General features: G+C 44.6%; 1 non-coding gene across 1 annotated transcript; it reads right to left on the reverse strand.

Moving 5' to 3' along the window:
* Window positions 1-11689: 11689 nt before the first annotated feature.
* Window positions 11690-11796, reverse strand: LOC141700352 (small nucleolar RNA R71). Its single transcript, XR_012566304.1, has one exon. It is a non-coding gene; the product is annotated as a small nucleolar RNA R71 (small nucleolar RNA).
* Window positions 11797-24680: the final 12884 nt, after the last annotated feature.

Raw genomic sequence — 24680 nt, forward strand, 5'->3', positions numbered from 1 at the left:
TCCTGGGAGGACACTAGAGTATTGAGGATTATGAACTTCATTGAAGAAACAATGAAATATTTAGCTGCAAACTTATTGCCTCTGTTATATCCAAAATTTGGTATTAAATTGACTCGGGTCAAATACGGGCTATTTACAGTCACACTCGGCATTGCGTTGTGGGAGTTAGGACGCGTCCAAGCCTACAGGGCGCGCCTACTTGAGAAGGGATATGTTACGAGGCGGGGAGAGTGCATGGTCAAGGAAGGACGCGCCCAGGCGTTATGGACGCGTCAATATTTATGAAAGTGCGTGGCAGATGAAATCTTATGGTGATGGACGCTCTAGGACGCGCCTACCTTAGCAAGGATGTGTCGTTGAAGCTGAAATGTTGTGCATGATGGTTTAGAGGAGACGGTGCAAGTCTAATAAGGTTAAGGACGCGCCCTATATTTTAGGACGTGTCCTGTGACTTTACATGTTATAAGGAACGATTAAAGCAGGGTTGGATTTGTGGAGGTTAGGACGCGCCCAATTAGTTAGGACGCGTCCTGTGTTTGATCTGTATACTTTTGATGTTGAATTCAGGACAAAGCTTGCATGGAAAGGAGCAATGGAGGATTATTTTTACTAATGTATTTGTTGCAGGTACTCTCTGAAGAACTCCCTCCTTGAGACGGTCAAAGAGGGGGATGTCCTGAAAAGCTTGAAGGCCTCCAGGGGTATGCCTGATGGTTGAAGGCCTCCTCCTGTATTCAACGGGTGTCCTCGTTGGGGATGTGGGGTTTACTTTGGTGTGTGCTTTGGGAGCTCTGTTCTTGTATTCAACGGGTGTCCTCGTTGGAGAACTTTGGAGTCATCCTGCACTTTGCACCCAAGAGCTTGGGATCACCTGTCCTGATATCTGGTGGGTTATCCTCATTCGGGGGACAGGGACGCGTCTGGCATTTGGGGTGAACCGTGGCTATACCTGCGTTCGTAAATCAAGGGAGATAGCTGTAGCGGAGTGTTATCCTTGCGCAGGGAGATGCACTATCCGTGAAGTCCTACGATTACGGACGAGCCTTGGGCCTTTGCGGTTGGGCCTCATAGTTGGACATTCCTAAAGCTAGCGGAAGATGGATATCGGATGGGCTTCTATTGGGCTTAGGAGTAAGAAGTCTAAATTCATTAGACTTCCTGTTCTACGAGAACTACGTCAGGCTTGATCCCTATATAAAGGGTACGTAGGCACATTGAGAGGGTAAGGAGTTGAGAGCTGAAAAGGGAGCCACCACTTACTCTGATCAATCTCAGCCTAAAACAACCACACACCACTTAAGTTTCCGGCAAAGAACCACCGTCACAGATCTTAGTTCCGGCGAGAAACCTCAATCTTTGTTGTTACCAGATTCCTCCGTCAATAAATTGGCGCTAGAAGGAGGGGTGCTAATTAAGGTCGCAATCTTAGGAGGAAAAGATGTCTTACAATCGTGATGGAAGTTCTTATGATGGAAGTGACAGCAGGTCTGAAGGAGAAGGCGGGGGGCGCTATACTCGCCACGAACCTTACGTTCCCAGAAACATGGCGGATCCACCGAGGGCTCCGGATGTGGGGGGGACACCTCCAGTTCTCATCAGCAACGCTGATATATTGGAGCAATTGTATCGCATGGGGGATACTCTTAACAGTTTTAACTCAAGACTGAACACAGTGGAGCGCCGAAAGACGAGGAGAGGTCGTCGTTTCCCCCGTCATGGTCATGCCTTGGGGAAAGCCCCTGTAGTTGAGGGAGATACCCAGGGGAGTGGGGATAACCCGCGAATCACTCCGCGGCGTTGCAGTATTCTGATGATGTAGAACCCATTGTGGAGCTTGCGGATGAGGACACTGAAGGCAGAGAAAGGCCTCGCCTGGGCAACCAGGTAGTGCCACACCCGCATAGGTCTGGGCGTACGATGGACGAGCGTCGTCGTGCGGAGAACGCTCAAAACCAAGATGAGGGAGGAAGGGATCTTTCAGCCTTGAAAAGGAGGCTTGGCATAAGGTTGGAGGACGACGATTTGAGGATGTTGCTGGTAGAATGTCAAAAGGAAGGAAACGCCGGAGAAGCGAGGCTCCGTGATATGACGCGTGTGCCCCCCGCATTCCATAGGGATGACGGGGTGCGGCACCGCGAGCACGAGCGTGCCCCTCCGCGAGGAAGGCCCGGGAATTACTACCGGGGATATCAAAGGAATGGACGAGGAAGAATGGGATATCAATACGGAAGAGCCCCTTACAATGGTAGAAGAGGTGGAGCACATTCCACTGGAGAAGCCCCCGTCGTTATTCCCGTAGCTTCCCACAGCGTTACTGGTAATGGGTCTGGGGCGCGTCCTCATGACCAGGACGGCGGGCGGATTCAAGTAAGAATGCAGAACAATGATGAAATTCCGCAATGCAGTCAAGATGAACCTCGCGAACGGGAAAATATACAGGACCAAAATGGTAACATGCCACCGCTGCAGCCTCAGGGCGAGGGGCGGCGAGATCCTCCGCCACACCCGGGGGGTAATCAAGGGGAATTTCAGCAAGTCGCAGAGTAACCCCAACAGCCTAATGTTCAAACCATTCCTGGGGTAGGGACGTTTAATGTGAACGACCTCAAGAGGTTGCTCAACCATCTTGAGGGAGGAAGAGTAACGGTGACTGCGCAAGCTCCTTCTCCTTTTGCTGCTGTTGTGAGGGAGGCACAATTGCCCGCGGGATACAGGAACACAACCAATGACTTGCGTTTCCACGGGAACTCTGATCCTGTGGAGTTCTTGGGGCGTTTTAACATTGAAATGGATGTATATCAAGTACCTGATTTGGCTCGATGCCGTCTCCTGGCAGCTACTTTTAGAGAGGGCGCTCAGCAGTGGTTCCAAAAACTTGGTCCGGGTGTGATTTCATCCTGGGAACAGATGAAAACTTTGTTTTTGACACAATTCCAAGCCGCGGTGAAGTATACACCACCTGTTACCACGCTGGCTAATGTGAAACAAAAGGAAGGAGAAAGTTTGACTTCGTATTTCAAGAGGTTTAATGCAGAATCTACTTTGGTGAGGGGTGCCACTGATGAAACATTGAAAATATTGCTTATAGCTGGGTTGCGTGTGGGGACGGATTTCTGGAAGCACCTGCAAGGGAAGGACTCAGTGTCGCTAGCTGATGTGCTTGCGCAGGCGGAGTCGTTCAAAGCGATCGAGCAGTCGCTTGCAGAAATAAAAAAGAATGACAATACCCATAACTCCAAGGGGCGATCCAAGAGAAGGGACAGATCCTTGAGCCCAGATTATCGGCGAAACGCCAGAAGCCCTAACAGGGTAAATACTGTGAGCTCGCGGAGAGAATGGAGCCCACCATCGAATTACGAGAGAAGAGTTAGCAATTATACACCGCTGGCGGCGTCCATTGATCATATCTTCGAGGTAAATAAGGATAGAGGAATCTTCAAGAAGCCCGACCATTTAACTTCATGGCAGAGCAGAGACAAGAAGAAGTATTGTGACTACCATGAGTCTACTGGCCATGACACCCATGAGTGTCGCCACTTACGGGATGAGATTGAGGAATTGATCAAGGCAGGATACCTAGGAGAATGGATTGACAAGGTGAAACGACGCAGGGGACTTGACGACAAAGGTAAGGATGAAAAACTGACCCCGCGGGCGGAGGATGTCGAAAAAATGGCAGAGGTCAAATTTCAGAGGGCTGGCAGTATCAGGGCAATTTTTGGAGGACACCCTTTTGTTGGTGATAGTAATCGAGCACTGGAAAAAAATGCGAGAGAAGCGCGACATCCACCGCTCACCAACATCCATAGCTTGGAAGATAGACCCCCGAAGGTCTTTAAGGGGGAGTCCGCTGATATTACGTTCAAGGAAAAAGAATCTAGGTGGGTGCATCATCCTCACAATGATGCGCTGGTAATTACCATGCTCATTGGGGCGATGAACGTACATCGAGTCTTCTTGGATAATGGGAGTTCTACAAACATCTTGTACTACAGCACCTACAAAAAGCTGGGTTTTCCAGATAGTGACGAAGATGCGCACATCTATGGCTTTACTGGGGAAGCAGTGAGAGTCATGGGTTCTGTCAGGCTTCCCGTCACACTCGGGGAAGGGGCCTTGTCGGTTACCCAAATGATAGATTTCAAGGTGCTAGATCAGGATTCCGTGCACAATGTGCTAGTCGGCAGACCTTGGTTGCGAGCATTCAGGGTGATAACCTCGATACACCACCTGATGATAAAGTTCCCAACGCCAAACGGGGTTGGCAGTCTGAGAAGGTCACAGTATGAGTCACGCGACTGCTATCATAAGGCTGTCAAGGAATTTCGTAGAAGAAGGTATGAAGGGAAAGGTCTCCCGTTTGAGGATGCAGAAGATATTCATGTCAAACCAAGTGGAGAGGTTCATGCCCACTATTTCGTTGAAAGCCCCGGGAAGGAAGAAACCAATGTCTCTGGTAATTCTTTTTTGACGCGGGGGCGTATTTCGAGGATCCGTAGCGTAGAGGAAGTGGTGGTGAACCATATCGAGGCAATCATACAGAAAGAGGTTAACGGGGAAAAGTTGGAAGGAAGAAGTGAGATTTTGCAAGGTCTCGGGAATAACCTCAAGGTGGATGCTCCTCAAAATAAGGACGCGCCCTTGAATGAAATTGAGGTTGATGCTCCTCCAAACAAGGACGCGCCTTCAGATGAAAAAGTGGAAGTCGAAGACCCCCGAGACTTTGATTTCGATTTGGATCCCAGTATCCCTATGCCCCCCGAAAAAACGGGACCGGCCGAAGACACAATATCTATTCCAGTTGATAAAAATGACCCGAGCAAGGTTTTGAAAGTGGGATCTCAGTTGGATGATGAGATGAGAGGAAGTCTTGCCCGCTTTCTAATTGCAAATCTTGATGTTTTCGCATGGAGTCATTCAGATATGATAGGAATCGACCCGGGAGTAATGTGTCACCGTTTGAATATCCTCCCGAATTGTAAGGGCATACGTCAGAAACGCCGCCCAGTAAGTGGAGAAAGGGCGATAGCATTAAAAGAAGAAGTAGACCGATTGTTGGAGGTGGGGTTGATCAAAGAATCGTTCTACCCGAATGGCTCGCAAATCCAGTACTGGTGAAGAAACCGAATGGGAAGTGGAGGACATGTGTGGATTTCACGGATCTCAATAAGGCCTGTCCAAAGGATAGCTTCCCGCTGCCAAGAATCGATCAGTTGGTTGACGCGACGGCGGGGCATGCGTTGTTGAGTTTTATGGATGCATACTCCGGTTACAATCAAATTCCGATGTATGGCCCCGATCAAGAACATACATCCTTTATTACGGACAGGGGGTTATACTGTTACATAGGAATGTCGTTTGGTTTGATTAATGCTGGCACAACCTACCAGCGGTTGGTAAACATGATGTTCAAAGATCAAATCGGGAGAACTATGGAAGTGTATGTGGACGATATGCTGGTGAAATCTGAGGTGACGAGTGACCACATCAAGCACCTGATGGAGATGTTTAATATTCTGAGGAGGTTTCGTATGAAATTAAATCCGCAAAAATGTGTGTTCGGCGTGGAGTCGGGCAAGTTTCTCGGGTTCATTGTCAACCACAGGGGAATTGAGGCCAACCCCGCAAAGATCAAGGCATTATTGGATATGAAGTCACCCACCAATGTGAAACAGGTGCAGAGTTTGACTGGGAGAATCGCCGCGTTAAATCGATTTATTTCCAAGTCGTCTGATAGATGCAAGGAGTTTTTCAAGGCGATTAAATTAGCTGGGAAAGACTTTGTATGGACGTCAGAATGTGAAGAGGCTTTCAAAAGAATCAAGGAGCAACTGGGACATCCTCCCATGTTGTCAAAGCCGTTGGATGGGGAAAATCTAATACTGTACCTCGCAGTGTCTGAATATTCGATCAGTGCAGTTCTGGTAAGAGAGGAAGATGGGCAGCAATCACCAGTGTACTACGTGAGCAAGCGGTTACACGACGCTGAAACTCGCTACACAGATATGGAGAAACTGATTTACGCCCTGATTCTTGCGTCAAGAAAATTGCGACCGTATTTTCAAGCCCATAGAGTTGAAGTTCGTACAGCGTACCCGCTGCGATAGGTCCTGCACAAACCAGAGTCATCAGGAAGAATGTTGAAATGGGCTGTGGAGTTGGGATAGTTTGATTTGGAATATGTGCCTCGAACAGCGATAAAAGGGCAAGCCTTAGCCGATTTCTTGTTGGAATTTGATTCTGAAATTGATGATAAAGCTTTGATAATGCTACATCCACCTCATGCCGAGGAGTCTTTGGAGGAGTTTCCGCATCCTTGGTGGATCTTGCATGTGGATGGGGCGGTTAACAATGGAGGAGCAGGTGCGGGTATAGTACTTGTGTCTCCGGAAGGCCACCACCTGATGAGCGCAATTCATTTCAAGTTTTATGCAACTAATAATGATGCGGAGTATGAGGCGCTGATTAATGGCCTGAAAATCGCTTTGGAAATGGGGGTGCGAAACTTAATTGCAAGAAGTGACTCAGAGTTGGTAGTGAATCAGGTGAATGGGGGATTTCAAGCGCGAGGCCCGCGAACAGAATTATACTTGAGATGTACACAGCGCCTGATTGGAATGTTCAAAGAAGTTAGATTGGAATGCGTTCCGTGGGAGAAAAATAGTAATGCGGATGCTCTGGCAAAAATGGGGTCGCAACAAGAGGCTGTATTGTTAGGATCCATCCCTCTTGAAATTCAGGAGGTTCCTAGTATCCCAGAGATAGAAACTATGCAAGTGGATGAGGCTCCCAAGGAAACATGGATGACGCCCATTCTAGCTTACGTTCGCAAGGGAACACTCCCCGAGGATAAGTTGATGGCTCGTCGACTCCGTTATCAAGCCGCAAGATATATGATATACGATGAAGTCCTATACAAGAGAGGGTTTAACCAACCTCTGCTCAGGTGTGTTGAAGAAGAAGAAGGAAATTACATCCTAAGAGAGGTGCATGAAGGAATCTGTGGCAATCACTCGGGGGGTAGCTCGTTGGCAATGAAAGTGTTGCGCCAAGGGTATTATTGGCCCACAATGAGAGAAGATGCTACAAATTTCGTCAAGGCATGTGATCGCTGCCAGCGCTTTGCAAACTACTCGTCTATGCCGGCTACACTCTTGACGCCTATGGCAAGCCCATGGCCGTTCTCCATGTGGAGAATTGATCTTATCGGAGAATTGCCGAAAGCTAAAGGAGACGTCAAGTATGCAGTGGTTGCGGTCGATTACTTTACTAAATGGGCGGAAGCTATGCCACTGGCTACTATCACCGCAAAGAAAATCAGGGATTTCATTTTCAACTCAATCGTATGCAGGTTTGGAATCCCTTACAAGCTTGTTTCCGACAATGGAAAGCAGTTTGATAGCAAGGAGTTGCGATAATTATGTGAGGAATTGAAAATCAAGAAGGAGTTTGCAGCGGTTTATCATCCTCAAAGTAATGGACAAACAGAAGCTGTTAACAAGATAATAAAGCATACCCTCAAAACCAAGCTGGAGGAACGTAAAGGGAATTGGCCTGAAGAACTCCCGAAGGTGATGTGGTCATACAACACTACACCACGATCTACTACGGGAGAAACGCCGTTTATGCTGACTTACGGCTATGAAGCTATGGTCCCCGTGGAAGTTGGATCGGGATCACTTCGCAGAGATTGTTACAGGAAAGAAGATGCTGAGGTTAATCAAAGGCTTCATTTAGATCTCTTAGAGGAGACGAGGGAAAATTCTCAGCTAAGGCTAGCGGCGTATCAGCAACGCGCCGCAAGGTATTATAACAAGAAGGTAAAGGGACAATTGCTGAAGGTGGGAGATTTGGTACTTAGGAAAGTGATGCCCAACACAAAGAACCCCCAACATGGAGTGTTTGGAGCTAATTGGGAAGGACCGTACAGAATAAAGTCCATTCTGTGGAAGAGGACTTATCACCTTGAAGATATGGAAGGAAAACTGGTTCCGCGAGCTTGGAATGCGGAACATCTCCGAAAGTATTACCAGTAAGGCGCGGTTTTGGCCCCTTACGTATTTCTTTTATTATTTTAGGTTATGCCCGGATTATAGGCTAGAATTAAATAAATTCCTCCTAGCCTAGGGGGGTAGTGCATGTACTACTTACCTTGGAACTAGTTGAAGGATCATTTTTAGAAATAATTTCCCCACAGAGCATAGTAGCCGTGGGACTGGTGCACTTTTGACACCAGAGCGCATTATGAATAAAATTTTGAAAATTTCCAAAAGGATATTTGCTCAGTTTGTTTGGTTTCATAACGCGTCCTAAACGTAGGGCGCGCCCTAAGCTAGGGTTTTATATGAACGATAACTGTAGTGGTTGTCAAAAAGGAATAATGAAACTCAAGTAAAATGTACTATTTTCAAGGATGCGCCCAAGTTATCTTGGTTGATGCTCCTTTAGACTGAATGTTACTGTAATATTGATAACATAATTTAAAAAAAGAAAAAAGAAAAAGTCCTTGTTAAGGACACGTCCTGCTTGAAGAATGATATAAGGCGCGTCAAAACCATAGGACGCGCCCACTTGTGCCTTGTGCCTTGGTTAAACACACAAGATGCGTCTAGCTGGAGAGGACGCGCCCAAAGTGAAATTTGCTTAATGGAGTGAAAAATAATAACGATGAGTCAAAGTGACGCGCCCTTAACACAAGGCGCGCCCATATAAATGACCAATTGAGTAAAAAAAAGTGCAAGTGAATGTTCAAAAATAGTCTTTACAACTTGCAAGGCTTCAAGGGGCCCGCACCCTTAAATAGTTCAAGTACATAAAAGATAAAGGACGCGTCCTAAGTAGGAGGCGCGTCCTGTGGCTTGTCTTGGCCTTCTGCAGGGGGAGGCTGAGTCTGAAGTGGAGTAGGATCAGGGGACGCGTCCTCTGCCTCTAAGCCCAGTAAAATCCTTTATTCTTGATGGATTCTGCGGCCCTGACCCTGAAATCATTTACCCATATCTGGGTATCTGCATCAAACTTAGAGAATGTATACTCTGGGTCGTTGGCAATGAACCCAGAGCACCATTCTTCAAATCCAGCCTGGAAGCCGTGCTGATAAACCAGTTTTTTCTCCTCTGTCCATCCATGCAGCCTATCATCATTCAGGGTGTCAAGCTTCAGCTGCATGGTGGAATTCAGGGTGATGACGCTGTCCATTTGCTTCTCTATTGCGGAGACATTGCCTTCCAACACAGCTTTTTCCGTTTCTAGACGCGTCCTCTCCCCCTCTAGGCGTCTGATTTCAGCATCTTTTTCTTGAGTAAGCAGGGCAATGTATTTTTCCAGAGATTTGACCTTGTCTTCGGCCTGGCTCTTTGCAGTGTCAGTAACGGCAAGACGCGCCCTAAGCCTTGCAGCCATATTGGCACTCTGCCTGGCATGAAGGTGAAGCTCGGCTGCAGCCCTGACCATAGCCTCCTCTGTTTGTTGCTCAGTCCTGAAGGTCCAACCTCTCACTTCGTCCTCAGAAAAGTCACCCACTGAGGACGCGCCCAGATATCTGAGGACAAAGGACTGGTCATCAGGGACAGTTTTTTGACGCTTTGAGGGCGCGTCCTGATAAGTGGCATTTTATACCACTTAGAACGTCTTAAAATGGCTTAAATTGGTGTCTTGAAATCAAGTATTTTGTGTATTTGATGCATTTTTCTAGTGTTTATGCATTTCAGGGTATTAGTTGCATTTCGGGGGAGGAATCATCAAGAATAAGCCTTGACATGTGTTCACCATTGCGAGAGGAAAGGAACGGGCAGATTACGGTGAAGAAACGGAGCAAACTTGGATTTTTTCCAGTGGAGGCCTGCGCGCCCGCGCAGCTATGCTGAGGCGGCCGCGCAGTAACCTGCGCGCCCGCGCAGCTATGCTGAGCGGCCCGCGCAGGGTCGGGAATTTTGCTGAATTATTTTAGACTTCTACTTCTGTTTGGCTTCCAACTTCTATGTAATCTGAGTTTTATGGGACTATTATATGATTAAGAAGAAGAAGATTGTGTTTTACGCAAGAAGCGAAGGAGATAAGGAAGAAGACCGATTTAGCACACCGCAACGAAGAGGAAGCATATTTTCTTGTGATTCTTGTTTCGTTGTAACGTTGGATGCTAGTTTTCTTGCTTTGACTTATTTACTCTTGTGACGTACTCTGTTTTAATATAATTAGTTTAGTTATTATTTTCTTGTGTTGGTTTGTCGTGATTTCATATGAACCCATGATGGCGATAAGTTCTATTATGGGATAATCGTGATCATGGGGTTGCAACGGATTTATTATGGAATTCTTTAGTTAATTGTTTAATACTTTAGTGTGTGATGATTGCTTGATATCTAGTATTGGTTGTGCGTATTCGTCTTATGTGCGTCGCGAACATATAAGATAGGGTGTTAATCTCTTGTGAAGCGACGGTGGATCTTGAGATTTAGAACTTGCCATGCTAGCATAGGTTCATGTACGTTGTGCATGATTAGTGGGTAACTCTAACAGTTTATTTGCCCTATATAATCAAAAAGGAATAACTTGTGCTTAAATCGTTGTGTTGTCAATTTCTGTAGACATATAGGAACTCAACATAATTGATGACTATTCAACTTCTATCTTAATTGTGGATGCTTGGTAGAATGGTATTAGTATAATGAAAGTTGGCTTTTATCAGTTTTGTGTTATTCGATTAATATCATCACTGTCACATGCTAAAGGTAATAACAATGGCTATAGAAGGAAGTAATAATGAAGTTGTGATCTCATGAGTGTTTTATTATTGATAAATTGAAGTGTTAGTTAAGTGGTTAATTAAGTAGTTAATTATAGTTAATATTTAATCAACAATTTTAAGTGTTATTATCTTAACATTGAGAAGTAATCATACATTGGTGAGTGAGTTTAATTAGACAATAATTTAGTCTGAGTCTCTGAGGGAACGAACTAGAAAGTATTCTATATTACTTGCGAACGCGTATACTGCGTGAATATTAGCGCGTGTTTTCGCCCTAACAAGTTTTTGGTGCCGCTGCCGGGGACTCGGCGTATTTGTTTAGTTTATGTACTTACCATCATTGGTCATTAGGACTCAGTGATTAGGACGTAGTAGTTACTTATTTTTCTGGTTGTGTTTCAGGTACTTTAGCAAGCGTTTATGCAAACTCGTTCTCGTGCTCGCAAGAGGACTTTAGATACAGCTGAGGAGACAGACGAAGTTCTTGATATTCCGGAGAAGTTAGATTTTGAGGATTCGGATTCAGGAACTGAGCAGAAAGAACCAGTAAACATGGGAGATCGTATTGTTCAAGCTGATCCAGCTCTTATGGATTTTTCTCGGCCTAAAATTGATGACATTCAGTCAAGCATCCTTCATCCGGCTATTCAAGCTAACACCTTTGGAATCAAGCCGGGCACTATTCAGATGGTGCAGAATTCTGTTTCTTTTGGAGGAGCGGCAACTGAAGACCCCAACATGCACATAAGGAATTTTGTCGAGATCTGCAGCACTTTTAAGTATAATGGCGTGACTGATGAGGCTATCAAGTTGAGGCTTTTCCCATTCTCACTAAGGGATAAGGCTAAAGACTGGTTACATTCTGAACCAGCTGAGTCCATCACTACGTGGCAAGATCTTGCACAAAAGTTTCTGGTGAAGTTTTATCCGATGGCAAAGACTGCTGCTATGAGGAGTGCTCTTACTCAGTTTGCGCAGCAACCTACAGAATCTATGTGCGAGGCTTGGGAACGCTACAAGGAAATGTTGAGAAAATGTCCACATCATGGAATGCCGGATTGGATGGTGATCACTGGTTTCTATAATGGTTTGGGGGCCCAATCTCGGCCCATGCTCGATGTAGCAGCTGGAGGCGCCTTATGGGCTAAAAGCTATACTGAGGCATATAATCTTATCGAGACGATGGCTGCAAATGAGCATCAAAACCCAACTCAGAGGATGACGTCAGGCAAGGTAGCAGGTATTCTGAAAGTTGATGCAGCCATCGCTATTGCAGCCCAGCTCCAAGCGCTATCAATGAAGGTTGATTCTCTGGCTACGTATGGAGTTAATCAAATAGCTATGGTTTGTGAGCTTTGTGCAGGTTCTCATGCTACGGATCAGTGTTCTCTTGTAAACGAATCTGTTCAGTATGTGAATAATTATCAATGACAACAGCAGCCTGTGCCAGCGACCTATCATCCTAACAACAGAAATCATCCAAATTTCAGCTGGGGGAATAATCAGAATGCTATTTAGCCACCATATCAGCAAGGAGTGAGTAAACAGTTTAATCCACCTGGATTCTAGCAACCACAGCAGTATGCTACAAGGCAATCATATCCTCAACAGGGAAGTGCAGCTGTACCTACTAGTGCTGATTTTGAGGAACTTAAGCTGTTGTGCAAGAGTCAGGCGGTTTCTATCAAGACCTTGGAAAATCAAATTGGTCAATTAGCCAATGCAGTGCTCAATCGTCAACCTGGCACTCTCCCAGTGACACGGAAGTACCAGGCAGGAAGGAAGCTAAAGAGCAAGTCAAGGCTATTACCTTAAGGTCTGGAAAAGTAGCTGATGCTGAAAAGGCAAAAGAAGTAGAAGCTGAAATTAGAGGTGAAGAATCTAAGCAAAAGGAGAAAGCGGCGGAACCAAGGAAGACTACTGTTGAACACACTCTGCCTGAGGCTAATACAGGGGAGAAACAGCTCTATCCTCCACCACCTTTTCCTAAGAGATTGCAGCAACAAAAGCTGGATAGACAGTTCGGGAAGTTTCTGGAGGTGTTCAAGAAACTTCACATCAATATACCTTTCGCTGAGGCTCTGGAACAAATACCTAGTTATGCGAAGTTTATGAAGACTATTCTTTCAAGGAAGGTGAAACTGGATGACCTTGAAACCGTTGCTCTCACGGAAGAATGCAGCGCTGTTCAGCAACAAAAGTTACCACCAAAACTGAAAGATCTAGGAAGCTTCACCATTTCTTGCACAATTGGCAATTTGACGTTTGACAAGTGCCTTTGTGATTTGGGAGCAAGCATTAATCTGATGCCGTTGTCGATCTTTAAAAAACTGGATCTGCCTGATCCAAAACCCACGTACATGTCACTACAATTGGCTAACCGTTCCATTACTTACCCAAGGGGCATAGTTGAGGATGTGCTCGTCAAAGTGGATAAGCTCTTCTTTCCAGCAGATTTTGTTATTCTGGATTTGAGGAAGATAAGAAGATTCTCATAATCTTGGGGAGGCCTTTCTTGGCTACTGGCCGTACCTTGATAGATGTGCAAAAGGTGAACTTACTATGCGGGTCCAAGATCAGGATGTGACCTTCAACGTATTCAAGGCAATGAAATTCCCTATAGAAGATGAGGAGTGCTTAAAAGTGGATGTGATTGATTCTGCGGTTGCTTCGGAACTCGATCACATGCTAATGTCTGATGCATTGGAAAAGGCCTTAGTGGGGGATTTTGACAGCGATGATGAAGATAGCAACGAGCAATTACAATATCTGAACGCTTCTCCCTGGAAGCGAAAGCTGGACATACCATTTGAATCTCTTGGTACTTCTGACCTCAAGAACGCTGAAGGGAAGCTCAAACCATCAATAGAGGAAGCACCTACCTTGGAGCTCAAGCCATTACCTGAACACTTGAGGTATGCTTTTTTAGGTGATTCATCTACGTTACCTGTTATTATTTCATCTGACCTTTCAGGTAGTGAGGAAGACAAGCTCTTAAGGATTTTGAGAGAATTCAAATCGGCTATAGAATGGACCATAGCAGACATCAAGGGGATAAGTCCTTCATATTGTATGCATAAAATTCTGCTAGAGGAAGGTAGTAAGCCAACTGTGGAACAGCAGCGAAGACTGAATCCCATCATGAAGGAGGTGGTGAAGAAAGAAATTCTGAAATGGCTAGATGCAGGCATCATTTATCCTATTTCTGACAGCTCGTGGGTGAGCCCCGTTCAATGTGTACCTAAGAAGGGAGGTATCACTGTGGTCGCAAATGAAAAGAATGAGCTCATCCCTACTCGAACAGTTACAGGATGGAGAGTATGCATGGATTATAGAAAATTGAACAAAGCCACAAGGAAGGATCACTTCCCTCTTCCATTTATTGATCAGATGCTTGACAGATTGGCGGGACATGAGTATTTTTGTCTTCTGGATGGTTATTCCGGGTATAATCAGATTTGTATTGCACCAGAGGATCAGGAAAATACTACCCTTCACTTGTCCATTTGGCACATTTGCTTTTCGCAGAGTTTCGTTTGGGTTATGTGGCGCACCGGCCACCTTTCAGAGATGTATGATGGCTATATTCTCTGACATGATTGGAAATAACGTCGAAGTGTTCATGGATGACTTCTCCGTCTTTGGACACTCATATGATGAATGTTTGAATAATCTGCGCGCCGTACTCAAAAGATGTATGGAAACTAATTTGGTGCTTAATTGGGAGAAATGTCATTTTATGGTGCGTGAAGGCATTATCCTTGGGCATAAGGTCTCTAGCAAGGGTCTGGAGGTGGACAAGGCCAAGGTGGGAGTCATTGAAAATCTTCCCCCACCTAATTCTGTGAAAGGAATCCGTAGTTTTCTTGGTCATGCGGGTTTTTATCGGCGATTCATCAAGGACTTTTCAAAGATATCTAAGCCGTTGTGCAATTTGCTTGAGAAAGATGTGCCTTTCAAATTTGATGATGAATGTTTGGCAGCATTCGAGACTCTCAAGGAGAGTTTGATCACGGCACCAGTCATTACAGCACCAGATTGGACAGAATCATTTGAGATGATGTGTGATGCGAGTGATTATGCGGTAGGTGCAGTTCTGGGACAGCGCAAGAAAAATCTCTTCCATGTGGTCTACTATGCGAGTAAGACTTTAATGGTGCCCAATTGAACTACGCCACTACTGAGAAGGAGCTTTTGGCTATAGTCTTTGGCTTTGAGAAATTTCGATCTTATCTGCTTGGTACGAAAGTAACAGTATTCACTGATCATGCAGCTATTCGCTATCTGGTTTCTAAGAAGGATTCGAAGCCGAGACTCATTCGTTGGGTGCTTTTACTTCAGGAATTTGAGTTAGAGATCAAAGATAGAAAAGGTAATGAGAATCAAGTAGCTGACCATCTCTCTAGGTTGGAGAATCCCGATTCTACTTCACAAGATAGGACGTTAATCAATGAATCTTTTCCGGATGAGCAGTTGTTTGCAATTCAGGAGGAAGAACCATGGTTTGCAGATATTGTAAACTATCTCGTCAGCAATATAATGCCTCTTAATTTGACATCCGCTCAAAAGAAGAAGTTTCTGCATGAGGTGAAGTGGTATATGTGGGATGAACCATATTTGTTTAGACAGGGAGCTGACCAGATCATCAGGAGATGTATCCCGTTCTGTGAGATGAAGGGGATATTACGAGACTGCCATTCCACGGTTTATGGGGGACACTATGGAGGTGAGAAGACGGCAGCTCGTATTCTGCAAGCAGGTTTTTTCTGGCCTACTTTGTTCAAGGATGCTCATCAGTTTGTTTTAAGGTGTGATCGTTGCCAAAGAGTGGGAAATTTGTCAAGGAAGGATGAAATGCCATTAAATGTGATGCTTGAAGTCGAGGTCTTTGATGTATGGGGAATCGATTTCATGGGGCCTTTTATCTCGTCTTGCAATAATCAGTACATCTTGCTGGCAGTCGATTATGTCTCAAAATGGGTCGAAGTTAAAGCTTTACCGACAAATGATGCAAAGGCAGTACTAAATTTTCTTCATAAGCAAATTTTCACAAGGTTTGGAACACCTCGGGTAATCATAAGTGATGAAGGATCGCATTTTTGCAACCGTAAGTTCACTTCTATGATGCAGCGTTATAATGTGAATTATCGAGTAGCTACTGCCTATCATCCGCAAACAAATGGTCAAGCGGAAGTGTCTAACAGAGAGATAAAGCGCATTCTAGAGAAGGTTGTTTGTCCGTCAAGGAAGGATTGGTCTTTAAAGCTCGATGAAGCTGTTTGGGCTTACAGAACAGCATACAAAACTCCACTTGGGATGTCACCGTTCCAGTTGGTGTACGGTAAGGGATGTCATCTACCTGCGGAGCTTGAGCATAAGGCCTACTGGGCATTGAAGAAGTTGAACCTGGATTTAGATGCAGCTGGTAAGAAAAGAATGCTTCAGCTTAATGAACTGGATGAATTTCGACTTTAAGCGTACGAAAATAATAAAATGTATAAGGAAAAGGTGAAGAGGTGGCACGATAGGAAGCTACATCCAAAGTTATTTGTGCCAGGGCAACAAGTTCTCTTATTCAACTCTCGGCTCCGACTTTTTCCTGGGAAGTTGAAATCAAGGTGGTCTGGACCTTTTATTGTCAAAACTGTGTTTCCACATGGAGCGGTGGAAATTTTTGAGAATGATCCGGACCAAGCATTCAAGGTTAACGGTCAGCGGTTGAAGCACTACTATGGGGACATGGCAAACCGAGAAGTGGTTAGTGCCATTTTGTTGACTACTTGAGCAGGGTACGAAACGTCAAGCTAATGATGAAAAAGAAGCGCTGCGTGGGAGGCAACCCATGAATTATTGTTACAGGAACCCTTAGAAGTTAATAACCTATCCAAAAACACAAAAAAATCAGAAAACAGGGGCTGAAAAAAAAATTCCAATGACCCCCTGCGCGCCCGCGCAGCTAAGCTGAGCGGCCGCGCAGCAAGCTGAGCGCCCGCGCAGCTATGCTGAGCGGCCCGCGCAGGGGTCGAGGACCAGAAATTTTTTTTACAGTTCAAAAAAAAAAAAAAAAAAACCAAACAAAAACAAACACAAAAACAGTTTTAGCCCATAAACCCACGATTTGTTCCCACTACCCCATCATTTTATCCCTTAAATCCCAAACCCTAATCTAATCCACACCCTATATATACATACACCTATCCTACATATCTCCCATAAAACTTCCTACACTTAAACCCTCTCACAAACATCAAATATCAGTTCTTACACGCTTTTATTCACGAATCAATGGCACCCAAGAGAGCACGCACTATTGACAGCAACAGCACAGTTCCTACTGCTGATTCATCGAGGGGGTACTGCTGCAAGGCCTCGGTTAACTAACAGAGCCGCGGAGGAGGAGTACACTAGGCTGTTGGGTAAGCCGATTCTAAAGGAGAGGGGGTTTTTACCATCGGCGAGGGATGGTGAGTTGTTGCCCATGATTGCAGAGAAGGGGTGGATAGCTTTTTGTGAGTCACCCGAAGCAGTACCGATGAGCGTTGTTCGCGAGTTCTACGCGAACGCGAAGGCTAAAAAGAATGGGTTTTCTGTGGTCCGTGGGCTGACGGTTGATTATCATCCTGCGGCGATTCGCCGTGTGATTGGACAGCGAGAGAGGAAGCCCGAGGAGGAGAACTGGAATGAAAAGACTGCTGAGGATTTTGACTTGAATTTGATTTGTGCGACTCTCTGTCGACCGGGCACAGTTTGGACCCGCAGTACAGGCAATAATGAGTATCGTCACTTTCCGGCGATCGCCATGAACAGGTATGCCCGTGCATGGAATGCATTTATTTGTGTTAATATTTTGCCTTCTTCGCATGCACACGAGGTCACAGTTGAGAGAGCACAGCTGTTGTGGGGAATTCTGAATGAGGAGTACTATGTGGACCTTGGTGAGTTTATCTACCAAGGAATTCTGAAGTTTTTGAGGGGAGCAAAGCATATGAACATCCTTTATGCATCTACGGTTACGAAGCTATGCCGAGCAGTGGGAGTGAACTGGCCGGCTCATGAGCAGTTGCAGTTGCCAGCCGCTCTGATTGATTCTGGCACTCTGAATGGGATGCAGGAGTGGACCGGTGGTGAGCCTGAGGAGCATGGGCTGGATTATCGTCTTCCAGGCGGGCGTCCAGCACGAGGTGCTACTATGGCTAGGCCAGGGCGTGATGAGGCTGGTTCTTCAAGAGCTCAGGAGGGTGCTGGGATGGTTGATGTCCAGTATAGGAGGCTTTCACGGCGGATGGATGCCATGTATGAGACACAGAGCAGGTTTGCTCAGGAACTCACCCTTGCGTTAGGGACTGCTTTTCGAGGCCTTGGAGCTGATATCCAGTGGCCAGTTTTTGGTGAGGACTCTGCATACCCGCCGCCTGATACTCCACCCACTGAGGGTGATGATCATGATGACTCCGAGTAGGTATACCCTGTGTTCCTTTCTACTACTTTCACTGAGGACAGTGAAGATTTTTAGTTTGGGGGTGGTAGTTAAGGAATTTTGTGTGTGTGTCATTTAGTTGCATATTCATGATAGTTTAGTTCATATAGTTGCATAATTTATGCCATATAGTTTTTTTTTTATGAATGTCATGTAGTTCATGCATTTACCATGATCCCTTTTGCAATGATTTATCGACTGAATTGTGATATTGATGTGAGTGTAGTGATAGCATTAAAGTGATATTAAGTTGTGTAGGTTGATATGCATGCTAGAAACAATTGAAAGTCCACTAAGTCTTAGAGAATGCGAAAGGGCTAGATTGTGTTATGATTTGGTTGTTTTCAAGGTCAATCTACTTATTATGCTTAGAATTCGATTATAGGTTCTTAGTGATAAAGACATGAAAAAGAAAAATTTTGGAGAAAAAAAATATGGAAGTTGTTGCTAGTTGTGGCTAGGCGTCAAATGGCTAGTAGCCGGCTCGCGTATGTTGCGAGTAGTCTAGGGTTGAGCAAGATGGAGCGAAACGCACTTGCTCAGAAATTAAAAAAAAAAAATTTGGCATAATTGATCAAGAGTGGGCTCTTTGGTATTCGAGTTATTAAGTTCTTAGGGGACTTTGTGCCTAGCGATCTAAGGCTTTTAGAGTCTGGGATCCGCTAACCTAACGCTCGTTACATGGATATCATTGTATAAGTCTTTTGTGGACCTCACTCATTGCACGGTCAAATAAGCATTTGAGTTGTAAATAAAAAGCACGATTCCGTAGTAAGCTCCAGAGTTCTTGTAGTGTTGTATATCACTTTGTGCCTGGAATTTTTATTCTTTGTATAATCGTAGGATTGCCTTGAGGATAGTCTAGTCATGGTAATTGGTCTAGTTCCGAAGCATATCTGTTAAGCATTTGCACACACTACGTTTCTGGCTGTATGTCCGTTTGCATGAGTTTATTGATCTTTAGTTGTCTAACTGCATTCGTTGAGATGTGGCAATTTGGTTGATTAATTATAGTAAGGGGGATCGCTGCATTTTCATATAGATTGTATTCATGCATATTTTTATTTGTTTTTGAGTCTGTGACGCTTGAGGGCAAGCATCGATTTAAGTTTGGGGGTGTGATAAGTGGCATTTTATACCACTTAGAACGTCTTAAAATGGCTTAAATTGGTGTCTTGAAATCAAGTATTTTGTGTATTTGATGCGTTTTTCTAGTGTTTATGCATTTCAGGGTATTAGTTGCATTTCGGGGGAGAAATCATCAAGAATAAGCCTTGGCATGTGTTCACCATTGCGAGAGGAAAGGAACGGGCAGATTACGGCGAAGAAACAGAGCAAACTTGGATTTTTTCCAGTGGAGGCCTGCGCGCCCGCGCAGCTATGCTGAGCGGGCCGCGCAGCAACCTGCGCGCCCGCGCAGCTATGCTGAGCGGCCGCGCAGGGTCGGGAATTTTGCTGAATTATTTTAGACTTCTACTTCTGTTTGGCTTCCAACTTCTATGTAATCTGAGTTTTATGGGACTATTATATAAGTAGATTTGAGACGTTTTCACATAGAGGATTAAGAAGAAGAAGATTGTGTTTTACGCAAGAAGCGAAGGAGATAAGGAAGAAGACCGATTTAGCACACCGCAACGAAGAGGAAGCATATTTTCTTGTGATTCTTGTTTCGTTGTAACGTTGGATGCTAGTTTTCTTGCTTTGACTTATTTACTCTTGTGACGTACTCTGTTTTAATATAATTAGTTTAGTTATTATTTTCTTGTGTTGGTTTGTCATGATTTCATATGAACCCATGATGGCGATAAGTTCTATTATGGGCTAATCGTGATCATGGGGTTGCAACGGATTTATTATGGAATTCTTTAGTTAATTGTTTAATACTTTAGTGTGTGATGATTGCTTGATATCTAGTATTGGTTGTGCGTATTCGTCTTATGTGCGTCGCGAACATATAAGATAGGGTGTTAATCTCTTGTGAAGCGACGGTGGATCTTGAGATTTAGAACTTGCCATGCTAGCATAGGTTCATGTACGTTGTGCATGATTAGTGGGTAACTCTAACAGTTTATTTGCCCTATGTAATCAAAAAGGAATAACTTGTGCTTAAATTGTTGTGTTGTCAATTTCTGTAGACATATAGGAACTCAACATAATTGATGACTATTCAACTTCTATCTTAATTGTGGATGCTTGGTAGAATGGTATTAGTACAATGAAAGTTGGCTTTTATCAGTTTCGTGTTATTCGATTAATATCATCACTGTCACATGCTAAAGGTAATAACAATGGCTATAGAAGGAAGTAATAATGAAGTTGTGATCTCATGAGTGTTTTATTATTGATAAATTGAAGTGTTAGTTAAGTGGTTAATTAAGTAGTTAATTATAGTTAATATTTAATCAACAATTTTAAGTGTTATTATCTTAACATTGAGAAGTAATCATACATTGGTGAGTGAGTTTAATTAGACAATAATTTAGTCTGAGTCTCTGAGGGAACGAACTAGAAAGTATTCTATATTACTTGCGAACGCGTATACTTGCGTGAATATTAGCGCGTGTTTTCGCCCTAACACGTCCTCTACCTCCTCAGGAATGTCAAACACGGTAGTGTCTATTATCTTTGGTGGAGGAGAAGGAGTTGCAACAGGAGGTGGGGTTTTTGCCTTTGGATCAACTTTTGTAGGAGCCTGTTTCCTTGCCCTTAGTTTTTTGGAAGCCCCAATTGCGAATCCTTTGGGGAGTGAGGCCATATCTGCGATATAAACATAAAAAGGGATTAGTTATGTACAAAAAGACGCGTCCTGAAAGTAGGACGCGCCCATAACATGATATAAAGGTCTACGTGCATGACAGATATAGATGAATGCAAAGATGTATAAATGGGTGTGAGAATGACGCGTCTTAAAGATGTGATACGTCTTACCTAAGAGACACGCCAGGGGGGTAGGACGCGTCCAAGGTGATAATGCATATATAAAGTAACGCTTATAGGTCAGGCTAAACTAAAGGGAAAAAGTGAGCATAAATATGACGCATCCTAAAGCCGTGACGCGTCTTATGTATAATGATTTCTTACCTTGCTCTAAATCCACCTTCTTGTTGACGTCTGGCTGAATAATTTCTGTGGCTTGGAGCCCTTTGGATTTTTCGGAAGCGGTTGAAGATGGGTTTCCCATTGTGGAAATCTCGAAATTTGCAGAGAGAACCCACTCGTGGGGACAAAGCTCCTATTTTCTTCAAATTCTCCCCGGTAATCATGTCTTTGAGGTTGAAATGTTTTTCAGCATACTGCAAAACCTTCTCTGCTCTCTTCTTCTTCTTTCCTGAAAGCTCTTTCTGGGTCCTTTTGTCTAAGAGAAGGGAGGATAGGTTACAACAAGGAAAATAAAAAAAAGGGATTATAAAGAGAAGGCGCGTCCTGAAAAGAGGACGCTGTCCAGAGCATTGAACTCACTTGGTTCCAAATTGAAGCGAACGCGCGTCCTTTTGACGTCATAAATGTAGAAAAATGGTTCCTTCCAGTCTCTCTCGTGGCTGATTTTGCCTTCATTAAATCCCTTGTTGTTCAACCATTTGTTGACAACCAGAAAATGGTATCCGGGAATTGATTTCCTGATGCTGTAAAAAAGCTGAATTCTTTCATCGAAGGCGCGCCCAGCCTCAAGTTATGGTACATAATGTACAAAGCCCAGGCTAGTTTGTATGAATTTGGTGATAGTTGGACTGGAGCCACGTCGTACCATTTCAAAATTCTCTTAATGTATGGATGCAAGGGCGCGCCCACGCCTAGGGAAATCAGCTTTGGAGTAAGCACCATTCGGGGGATCCTTTGATTCCCAATGTTAAAAATATGTGGCCTCATGGTTCGAAGAGGGCTGCGCCCAGATGCCCTCCATGTCATAGTACTTCATGTGCCATTGAATTTCCCAGTCGGTTGCAGTTGAGTCAAGGGCAATACATGCTAGCTTACTTTCTTTCTTCCTTCTGGCATTTTTCTCTACCTCAGTTAAGGTGCCAAGCCTGGCCCAGTCACAATCCACTTCAACATCTGAAGGATCCCAATGTTCCAGAGGAGAATCAGATTTCTGAGGGGATACATGATATGTCTCGGGGTCAGGAACCCTCCTTTCGAATTCACTAAACGCTAAGAGGTGACGCGTCCTGAGAGTAGGACGCGTCCTCGTCTGAAACAGCTGTTCCTCAGGGTTTTTGTCTTGTGGTAGGAACAATTTCGTCGTCCGTCCAATCTTCAATGGCGGCCCTAGTATAGAGAACCGGAGTTCTTTGCCTCTTAACTCCCTTCCTTTCAATTCTTGAGCTTATGGGAACATGGTCCATGGAGTCGGAGCTGGAATCAGACATTATAGAGTTTTTGATTTAAGGGAACGAAAGACGCGTCTTTCTGCTCTAAGGAAGGAATTTGTCCTGTGGATGTTGGGAAAGTCGGGTTTAAAAGCTATCAGATGTGGGGAGTAGGTTCCGAGGCGTTTGTTGAGGGCTTTGAATGGATGAAATGGTGAGAAGGAGGACGCGTCCTCCAGCTGCAAAAGAATGAATAAAAATTTGAGGACGCGTCCATTTATGTAAAAAAAAGAAGAAAGAAAAAGAAAGATGGAAAAAAGGATACTGGAAGGGCGCGTCCTAAAAATCTACCGCAGGGGGTGTGCTACAATGACGCGTCCTAATAAACCTTTGGCCCTATATTACCTTTGTTTGGGACAGCTTAAACATGTCTTAAATTAGGAGATACAGGACGCGCCCTGTCGGGAAGACGCGTCCAACATGATTACAATGGTGGAATGTTAATCGACTGTTAACAATTTGGGGGAAATATGATGAAATCCTAGAAACATGTAGTTGGGAGATCAGGGAAGCAAAACATGTTATAGTTACAGATATATACACATATACATACAAGGAGAGCTAAGAATGGTGCATGGAAACTCAAAGCATATGAACGGGTTTTTGCTCATTAAACTAGATTTATTTAATTAAATAAGAAAGTAAAGGAAGATTTGTATACCTTGTGAGTTGGCGGTTGGATTGAGCTAAAGAAACAGGGAAATGGCTGGATAGATCACCGGAATTTGGACCTCGAAACTCCTGCTTGAAAAGGCGGCAATGGCGGTTGTGTGAGAGAGAAAAGAGATGGTGGTGGTGGTATGGTGCAACTAGGGTATTTATAGAAGAAGGACAACCCTAAGGACGACAGCTGTACACCACATGCAGAAGGTGAAAGTAAGACGCGTCTTCCTGTCATGACGCGTCCACATATTTTGAGCCAAATTTCGCTTGGAAAGAAATTCCAATTTTGTTTTTAACTGCAAATGGAATTTGGGGGGTAGTTGTTATATCCAAAATTTGGCATTAAATTGACTCGGGTCAAACACGGGCTAGTTACAGTCACACTCGGCATTGCGTTGTGGGAGTTAGGACGCGTCCAAGCCTACAGGACGCGCCTACTTGAGAAGGGATATGTTACGAGGCGGGGAGAGTGCATGGTCAAGGAAGGACGCGCCAGGCGTTATGGACGCGTCAATGTTTATGAAAGTGCTTGGCAGATGAAATCTTATGGTGATGGACGCTCTAGGACGCGCCTACCTTAGCAAGGATGTGTCGTTGAAAGTGAAATGTTGTGCATGATGGTTTAGAAGAGACGGTGCAAGTCTAATAAGGTTAAGGACGCGCCCTATATTCTAGGATGTGTCATGTGACTTTACATGTTATAAGGAACGATTAAAGCAGGGTTGGATTTGTGGAGGTTAGGACGCGCCCAATTGGTTAGGACGCGTCCTGTGTTTGATCTATATACTTTTGATGTTGAATTCAGGACAAAGCTTGCATGGAGAGGAGCAATGGAGGATTATTTTTACTAATGTATTTGTTGCAGGTACTCTCTGAAGAATTCCTTCCTTGAGACGGTCAAGGAGGGGGATGTCCGTGAAAAGCTTGAAGGCCTCCAGGGGTATGCCTGATGATTGAAGGCCTCCTCCTGTATTCAACGGGTGTTCTTGTTGGGGATGTGGGGTTTACTTTGGTGTGTGCTTTGGGAGCTCTGTTCTTGTATTCAACGGGTGTCCTCGTTGGAGAACTTTGGAGTCATCCTGCACTTTGCACCCAAGAGCTTGGGATCACCTGTCCTGCTATCTGGTGGGTTATCCTCATTCGGGGGACAGGGACGCGTCTGGCATTTGGGGTGAACCGTGGCTATACCTGCGTTCGTAAATCAAGGGAGATAGCTGTAGCGGAGTGTTATCCTTGCGCAGGGAGATGCACTATCCGTGAAGTCCTACGATTACGGACGAGCCTTGGGCCTTTGCGGTTGGGCCTCATAGTTGGACATTCCTAAAGCTAGCGGAAGATGGATATCGGATGGGCTTCTACTGGGCTTAGGAGTAAGAAGTCTAAATTCATTAGACTTCCTGTTCAACGAGAACTACGTCAGGCCTCGATC

Source organism: Apium graveolens, unplaced genomic scaffold (genome assembly GCF_009905375.1).
Source record: "Apium graveolens cultivar Ventura unplaced genomic scaffold, ASM990537v1 ctg2198, whole genome shotgun sequence".
NCBI classification, from domain to species: domain Eukaryota; kingdom Viridiplantae; phylum Streptophyta; class Magnoliopsida; order Apiales; family Apiaceae; genus Apium; species Apium graveolens.